This window comes from Epinephelus moara, chromosome 16, assembly GCF_006386435.1.
Source record: "Epinephelus moara isolate mb chromosome 16, YSFRI_EMoa_1.0, whole genome shotgun sequence".
NCBI classification, from domain to species: Eukaryota; Metazoa; Chordata; class Actinopteri; order Perciformes; family Serranidae; genus Epinephelus; species Epinephelus moara.
The window spans coordinates 23,941,813-23,949,449 of NC_065521.1; positions in this window are offsets into that span (position 1 = coordinate 23,941,813).

The window sequence follows — 7,637 nt, forward strand, 5'->3', positions numbered from 1 at the left end:
CTGGGTGGTTACCTGGCTGCAGCCCTGTCGTTCAATACTAGACCAATTTCAAAAATTGCTGTTCCCATTAGTCACTGAAATAAAGGAAAATAGAGTCCAGGTTGAAAAATACCAAAGTTACTTTAAGTAGTTAATTGCAAGTCCTGAGAATGACCTTTGATTTGACATTTTTAAACTCCGACAAAGAAGGCCCTGTCAAAACACTGGGTTCTCATCCTGATAAATAAAAGTACTGGAGCTACTGCCGAAGTGTTTAAGGCTTCACTTTTTATTTAACCTGTGTGATCTGCTGTCATGCTGTCACCCCACTGACTGCTGCACTGCCTCAGCGGATTTTTAACTTTAGTTCAGTCTTTGAAGTCTGTTAAATCAGACAAGAGGTAATGGAGACAAATGAAGGCTCACTGTTTAGCCTCATTATTGAAAATCACTCCTCTGAATAAATGTGCAGCTCTGTGCATTTAGACATCAGAGAGAACGTCTGGCGTGTTCTCATTCATCCAAGGTACAGCAGTTTGCCTCATGGTTGAGTCATATTGGTAATTTCGGTTCATCTGAATGACAAAGACTCATTTACAGCTTGTTAGGTACACAGCCTAATGCAATCTAATGCAATAAAAAAACAATAAAATGCAATAAAAGAAAAAACTTTGATCGAAAAGTACATTGTGTCAGAGTGGGGTTTACTCAGCATGTTGTGGTGCTGTATTGAACTGCATTATATTAAAGACATTTATAATGTTTTGTCCAAGCCTGTTTATATAGGGGTGGACGAGGGTCACGGAGCAGTAGACGGGCGTTGCAAACTAGCTTAGCCTATAAATGCTGTGGTATGTGGCATTGGTCAATGCCAATAAATGTTAAATAAATTGGAAACACCTTTCAATACAGTGCAGTCCAGCACAACACCACCACTAACTGGAGCTTTAAAAATGACCGTAGAGTTGGATCATCACGTCTCTGCACGCAGTGTCAACAAAGACTGAACATTGTAACCTTCACAGTAATGAAACATATTGCAGTGCTATTATATAACATTGCATTCATTATATAAATGTACCCAATAAACTGTTCACTTGATATCCGATTCAGAAGGTTTAAAGCTACAGTAGGCAACTTTTATGAAAATAACTCTAAAGCTGTCACTATAGCCTGACAGTATTACACAAGACAGATACTCTGAAACAATCACGTTTCTCTGGTTCCTGCTAGTTCTCCTGGCACTTGCATGAATCCACGCACCTGAACAAACACAACCAATCAGGAGGAGTCTCTAATGCTGTGTTTATACCATGAGCGGCACAGCAACAGGCCATTTTCAATGGAAGCTGGTGACAAGAAGCTACAGACTGACACCTGACATGTCTCTGTTGACAGGCAGGCGTGTTGTGCTGTAAATCAAAGTTGAGCTGGCCAGAACTTTTTTCACCACTCAAATGACATGTTGATTTGTCAACTAATCATATGTTTTTGTTTCTAGCTGTGGTGCTGTGTTATTTAGCCTGGTTATAGCTCACGCTGTGCTAGCTTTCTGTGTACTGCGGTGCACAAAGGGATGTAATGGGGCTGCAAATGTGGAGTCAAAATGAAGCGCAGACACTAATAAAAAGCCGAGATATTTTTTTGACTGAATACAAACTTTAGATCACGTTCAGATGAGGTGCTTCGTGGCAGGGAGCAGAAATACACAAGCCTGTGATGACATAACTACATTAACGAGCGCTTGAACAACACTTCAGTGGTGACTCAGTGATAATGTAGCGGGTTGCACTGTTGCTATCACTCATGGTGTGAACACAACACATGTCAATCTGTGCTCGTGCATATGCTGCGCTGCCAACAACAGTGCACATGGCAAGGACAAGTAAGCAGAAGAAGACTGCTTGCTTTCACTTTCCTGAAGAAGACTGTCGTCAGTCAGAAGAAGACCATCATCTGTCTTCTTCTGCGTTAGAGACGCCTCCTGGATCTGATTGGTTGCATCATACAAGTGCATTGAATTCTTGTGAAAGCCATTAGGAGCACTTGGAGATCTGTCTTGTGTACTACTGTCAGGCTATAGCGACAATATCAGTAAATGTGACTAAAGTTATTTTTCATAAAAGTTACCTACTGTAGCTTTAAGGCCAACAGGACCGCTGCAGTCGTGTAAAGCAAGTGTTCGGTACTGCTACATGAGAGCCGCAGTCATCTTCAATCAAACCCCCCCCTGCCCCGGGTCTGTGTCAGATGAAGACCTCTCTGCATGACCTTTAAAACTGTTGTATCAGCTGTATTGGTGCACCACGGAGCCCTAACATGTGCACTGATTCACCTCAGTTTACACTGGCTGTAATTGATGCTGAGCAGGCCATCCATAAGCATTAAATATTGGCATCTGGCTGGGGCACAGGAAGACGGAGAGAGATGAGATAAAAGAGCATTTTTCATTCACTCCACTCTCTGTGGTGGGAGCACTCTGGGATGTTCACCTGAGCATTTTTCTTTTTTTCTTTTTTTTCTGTGCGCACATCTGGCTCTTTCAAAATCTATGTGCACTTCACTTTGAGTTTCACCAGCATCATTTTAAACTGATTTAAAAGAAAATGAAGCACACAAACATACTTAGAGCCAGGTAATCAAATATGAAGGGGCATGCATCATGCTAAAATGCAGTTCTTATGATTAACTAATCAAAGTACTGCAGGTAGACAGTAATAAAAATAACATTCCTATTTAATATAATCACCTGTGTCAGTCTCTGTTTGTGCATATTTGAAACACGCAGGCAGGAAACCTTTGAGGTTCCTGCAGGATAAAGACAGAATAATGCTTTGTTTGGGTTTTCATAGCAATTAGTACTATTATCGTGATGAGATTAAAATGTATTGTGTATATATCAGGAGGTGGAAATATATTAAAAAAACAATTGCGGTCTAAGAACCAAGAAAACTGTGAAGCCAGATGAAAAAGGTTGCAGTTGGAAAAGACAACACAGACATCTGAAAAAAAGAGAACAAGAATAGAAGCATCTTGGGGAAAAAGAGAGGGAGAGTTGCCATAAAAGTGTCTTTTATGTCAGCCCAACTGGAGCTGCATGAATAATTTCAACCATTCTCTATTGCACTGTGTGAATCCACAGTTTTGTAAATGATAACTACAGCATAACAAAAAAGTAGGTTAGCCAGAAAGCCAACTAAGAGGAAATCTGGAGGTATCATCCTGTTATTTTTGAGCTGAAAACCCTGCCATCAGTCATTTTAGTTTGCCCTCAGCCATCTCATATCACCCAAACCCAGACACTTTATCATCTAAGAAACCAAAGAGCTGCAGCACACAGTCATACTTTGACTGAAGACACTATTTAACCTCTGTTTTCAGATCTATTGTCCAGCAGAGACAAAGTACATGACACCTACTCTCACTTAAACCATGACTGACTTCTTCTCTTTCTCTGGTCTTTCTGTGCAAATACACTCAGCAGCCTAATCCTGCAGGGCTGAGAAGAGTTAAACTACTATTAAAGTGAGTGGTACTGAGCTCATATTTGATATTTACTGACTTAACTTTGTCTTTTAGTGATTGCAAACCCCGCAGATGAAAGGTCATGCTGATCTCTAGGACAGGACTTTTAGAATAAAAGGCTGTGAATCTCCAGAGGCTAAAAGGCACAGTGACAAATTACACATCCCTGTCTCTGCGCTGCTCGTTGTTGCTGTAATATGCTCTTACATTGATTATATATGAAATAAAAATGATCCTGCACCTGTTTTTACACAGTAAATTAATACTAGAGAGACAGTGTCTTGATTGTCTTGCAGTCCCATGTGGATACTGCTCCTGTTTAATTTACTGCAAATCAATCTGTTGTTGCAGGTACATGGGAGCTCCAGCTAGAATGGCTGTATTTGTCACATAGTGCTCACCATGAGTCAGCTAATGAGGAGTTGTTACCCACAGCCTTGTACTGATTGACACGCTGATACCTGGATTTTCACTAGCCTGCTGTTTTGCCCAGTTAATAAACCGTAGACCTGGGGATACTCGCGTTAACTTAATACACTCAGATGGGCTTCAGGCCTGCTCTCTGTGTGTGTGCGTGCGTGCGTGTGTGGCCGAGCACCTCATTAGCAGCGGGGCAAAGTGTTGTTCTAGTGTTTTTCTGCTTTACCGGCCATACTGTAATAGGCCTTAACAAGGTTACCCCCATTTTTCTGCAGCTACTCGGTGCCAATCCCTTCAAGGCTGCCGTCAGCAGCTCACTAACATAACACACCACACCTCCACAGTCACCCTCAATAATAACAGAACATGACTGTTCCCATCGGGGGATATTACAAGGAGAGTGTGGGATGTAAAGGTAAGCAGCCACAGTTGAGTTTCTCGCAGCCTCTTGAGTGCTGTGACCGCATTGGGAGACGATCACACTGTTCCTCCGCAGAGCCTGTTACATACGTGCATTATGCACATGGGGAGCACTTTGCTAAATCATGAGCAAACGCGTAATTTGTCATGCACAGTGATACACTAAAGCATATTGCCGCCCTGTGAGTACAGTTTCTCTGGGGCCTTTATGATCAATTATTTATCATGTCTTTTATTACAGTTTAGTGTACAGGGTACCACTGGCACGAATCAGCACTTTTCTAGATCTGCGGCATCTGTTAAGAGTAAAAGCAGAATTATAGTAGTCACATCTGATAAATGGGAATTACATAAACTCTGCACAGTGGTCTTTCAACTGCCCTTAGATACTGATGTTCTTTGACATAAATACCTCACATGAAGATTTGCCATGAGCTCAGTAGATTCTAATATAGCCTTTTTCCTTAAACATGTTCACCCATTCAGTGCTCTCAGACGAGCCTTAAGCCGGCAGACTAGAAGCTACTTGAAAACCCATTTTTCACGAGTGAATAAGAGTGACTCTCTGCCGAGCGAATGATGCTTTCGCTGCAAATTTTCATTTTTCAGACCATCATCCAATCTCAGGGCCATTTCAGTAATGCACCTACTAAATTAGTTCTTCTGTAGAGACAAAGAAGGTGCTAAAAAGCCTTTGAGTGCTTAATACATTTGCATCTATTAAACAATTAAATGTTAATGTCAAACCACCTTATTCCCATCTACATAAGAAGAGTAATGGAGAGTCGACAGACGTGACAGTGATCGAACATCTTTCATTACAGCAGCAAACCAGTCATGCAAAACATGTAACATGCACAGATCTGATCGTAGGATGATCACGTTCATCCTCGCACATGTGGAAAAATAAATGATACACAGCTGGATGTCCTCGTTGTTGACAGTACATTTGTGAGGAGTTGTCAGCTTGTTGTCATGTGAGCGACAAGTGCTCTCTTTAAAAAACAAATCTGTCTGCTTCAGCAAAACTGCAAAAGAAAAAAGAATTGGGACTCAACCAAAAACTTTTATTTATTTTTTTGCATTAAAGCATTTACCTACTGCTCACTGCTCACTGCTCAGGGCAGGAATATTAGTGATGTCTGTGCCAGAGAGAAATGGACTGTTACACACAACATTACACAAATTCAATACAGCACAAGAGACATATTTGCTGTGTCGGTGGATCGCCTTTATGCACCCCGACCTCCAACCAGTCCTGAGTATTTAGTAATGCAAGCTTTGCTGCTCTTCCAGAGGAAACAATATGGTGGTTGGCTGGTGACGAAAGATTTACAGTTAAACAGTAAGCTAAGATATGTTTATGAAGACATTTCAGGTGAGAAAAAGGCAAAACAGTAACAGAATCGTGGTTCATATTTGATCAGCACTGCCCAGTTGCTCTCTCTCTCTCTCTGCCTCTATACTCTTTGTGTCAGTGGTAGTGGGCATACAAAAATGCAGAGGTACAATCTGTAGTGTTTATTATTACTGTTGGACATCTGACCACCGACCTCTGCTACATGGCCACAACTACTGTTGGGCGTGTACTGTCAGTGCTGTGGACTGTATTGTCTGGTGTCACTTAAGATTTGTCCTCATGTCCTGTTTTAAGTTTCTTTTCCAATGCCTGCCCCAGGAATTGTCCCTCTGGGATGAATTAATTTTTTTTAATTGAATTGAATAAATTTGTACTTGGAGCTGAGAAACAAGAAGCAAGCTTTAGGCTCTGGTGAAACTGAGGCACGTTTACCACAGTTCATTTACACATAGGCTACTGCCCATACTGTTGTGATACAAAGCTGGTTGGAAATAAGCTGCAACCTCCAGAGGGGTACACCACGAAGCAAGATTAGTGGCTTAGTGAGGTATGTAGAGCCTAAAGCCATAGTTTTCCATCCTACCAAGGTGGCTCTCTTTTAACCTGGCTAGATCGCCATGGTAACTTATGCTGCAAACATAACCTGGTGAGTTTTGGCTTGAAATCAGCTAAAAAGTGCCTTTCGTTGCTGCTTTGGTTAGCGTCGGTGTTACTTTATGAGCAATATAGCTTGTCAGTTTAGGGAACACATTATAAATGCTATTTATCCAACTTGCTGAGCTGTAACCATAACAACAGAATGACAGTTGTTCTATTTCTGTGGCCATCACATCAAATACATGACCCCGAAGCCGAACAATTACAATAGCACTTACTGTATGCATCATGACATTTTTTTTTACACTGGAGGCTACATCGGTGATGCTGAAAATCTGAATAACATCATTTTATTTTATTTTGCAAGGTGGTTGCTGCTTTTACTTTCCTTTGGTCCATTTGCCCATGGTAGCTCTAAAAGAAGCCTTCTATAACACCTCAGGTAGCATACAGATGACATTTATATGCATATGATATGTGAAACCACCCTAACATTACCACTTTGGATTAGGTTTTATGCTTGGGCCTGATTTGCTGAAGTCCTTTTTAAACTGCTGGTATATTATAGCTTATTGAACACCAATTAGAAAATTGATTAGTCTATTGGTATTTATCAGAGACAATAAGCTATTCAATCAGTAAAGTTTTCCCCAAAACTTAAGTGATCTTTATGTCTACTTCATTATGGGAAAGTAAATGCAGTTCTTGAGTATAAAGTTTAAATCTGCTGCATCAAGTTTAAAGTTGAAGAGTTTAAAGAGCTGTAGAATGTGAAACTGTCATTTTAGAAATAAATGGAGGGATAAAAATAATGCCAATATATTCACCTATGAGTTCACTCGATGTGTGATATTAAACTAAAACGTGTCATTTAACTCTAATTATGCGAGATTGCACAGCAGAAAGCCTGAGATATTTTTTTGAACGCAACCATTTATCTTACTATATAATGACGAAAACTCTGTCTGTGTGTCTGTTCCACGTTTTTCTCCTCACTGACTTGGTCAATCCATGTGAAATTTGGCACAGTGGTAGAGGGTCATGGGAGGATGCGAATGAAGCAATATTACATCAATTGGCCAAAGGGGGGCCCTATAGCACCCGATTGAAATTGCAAACTTTGAATGGGCATATCTCACGCCCCGTATGTCGTAGAGACATGAAACTTTGCACAGAGATGCCTCTCCTCATGCAGAACAAATTTGCCCAAGAACCCATAACTTCCGGTTATATAGATTTTCCGCCATTTTGAATTTTTTGAAAAACACTTAAAATCGATCTCTTCCTTAGGAAGTTTGAGCGATCTGCATGAAACTGGGTGAACATAATCTAGGGA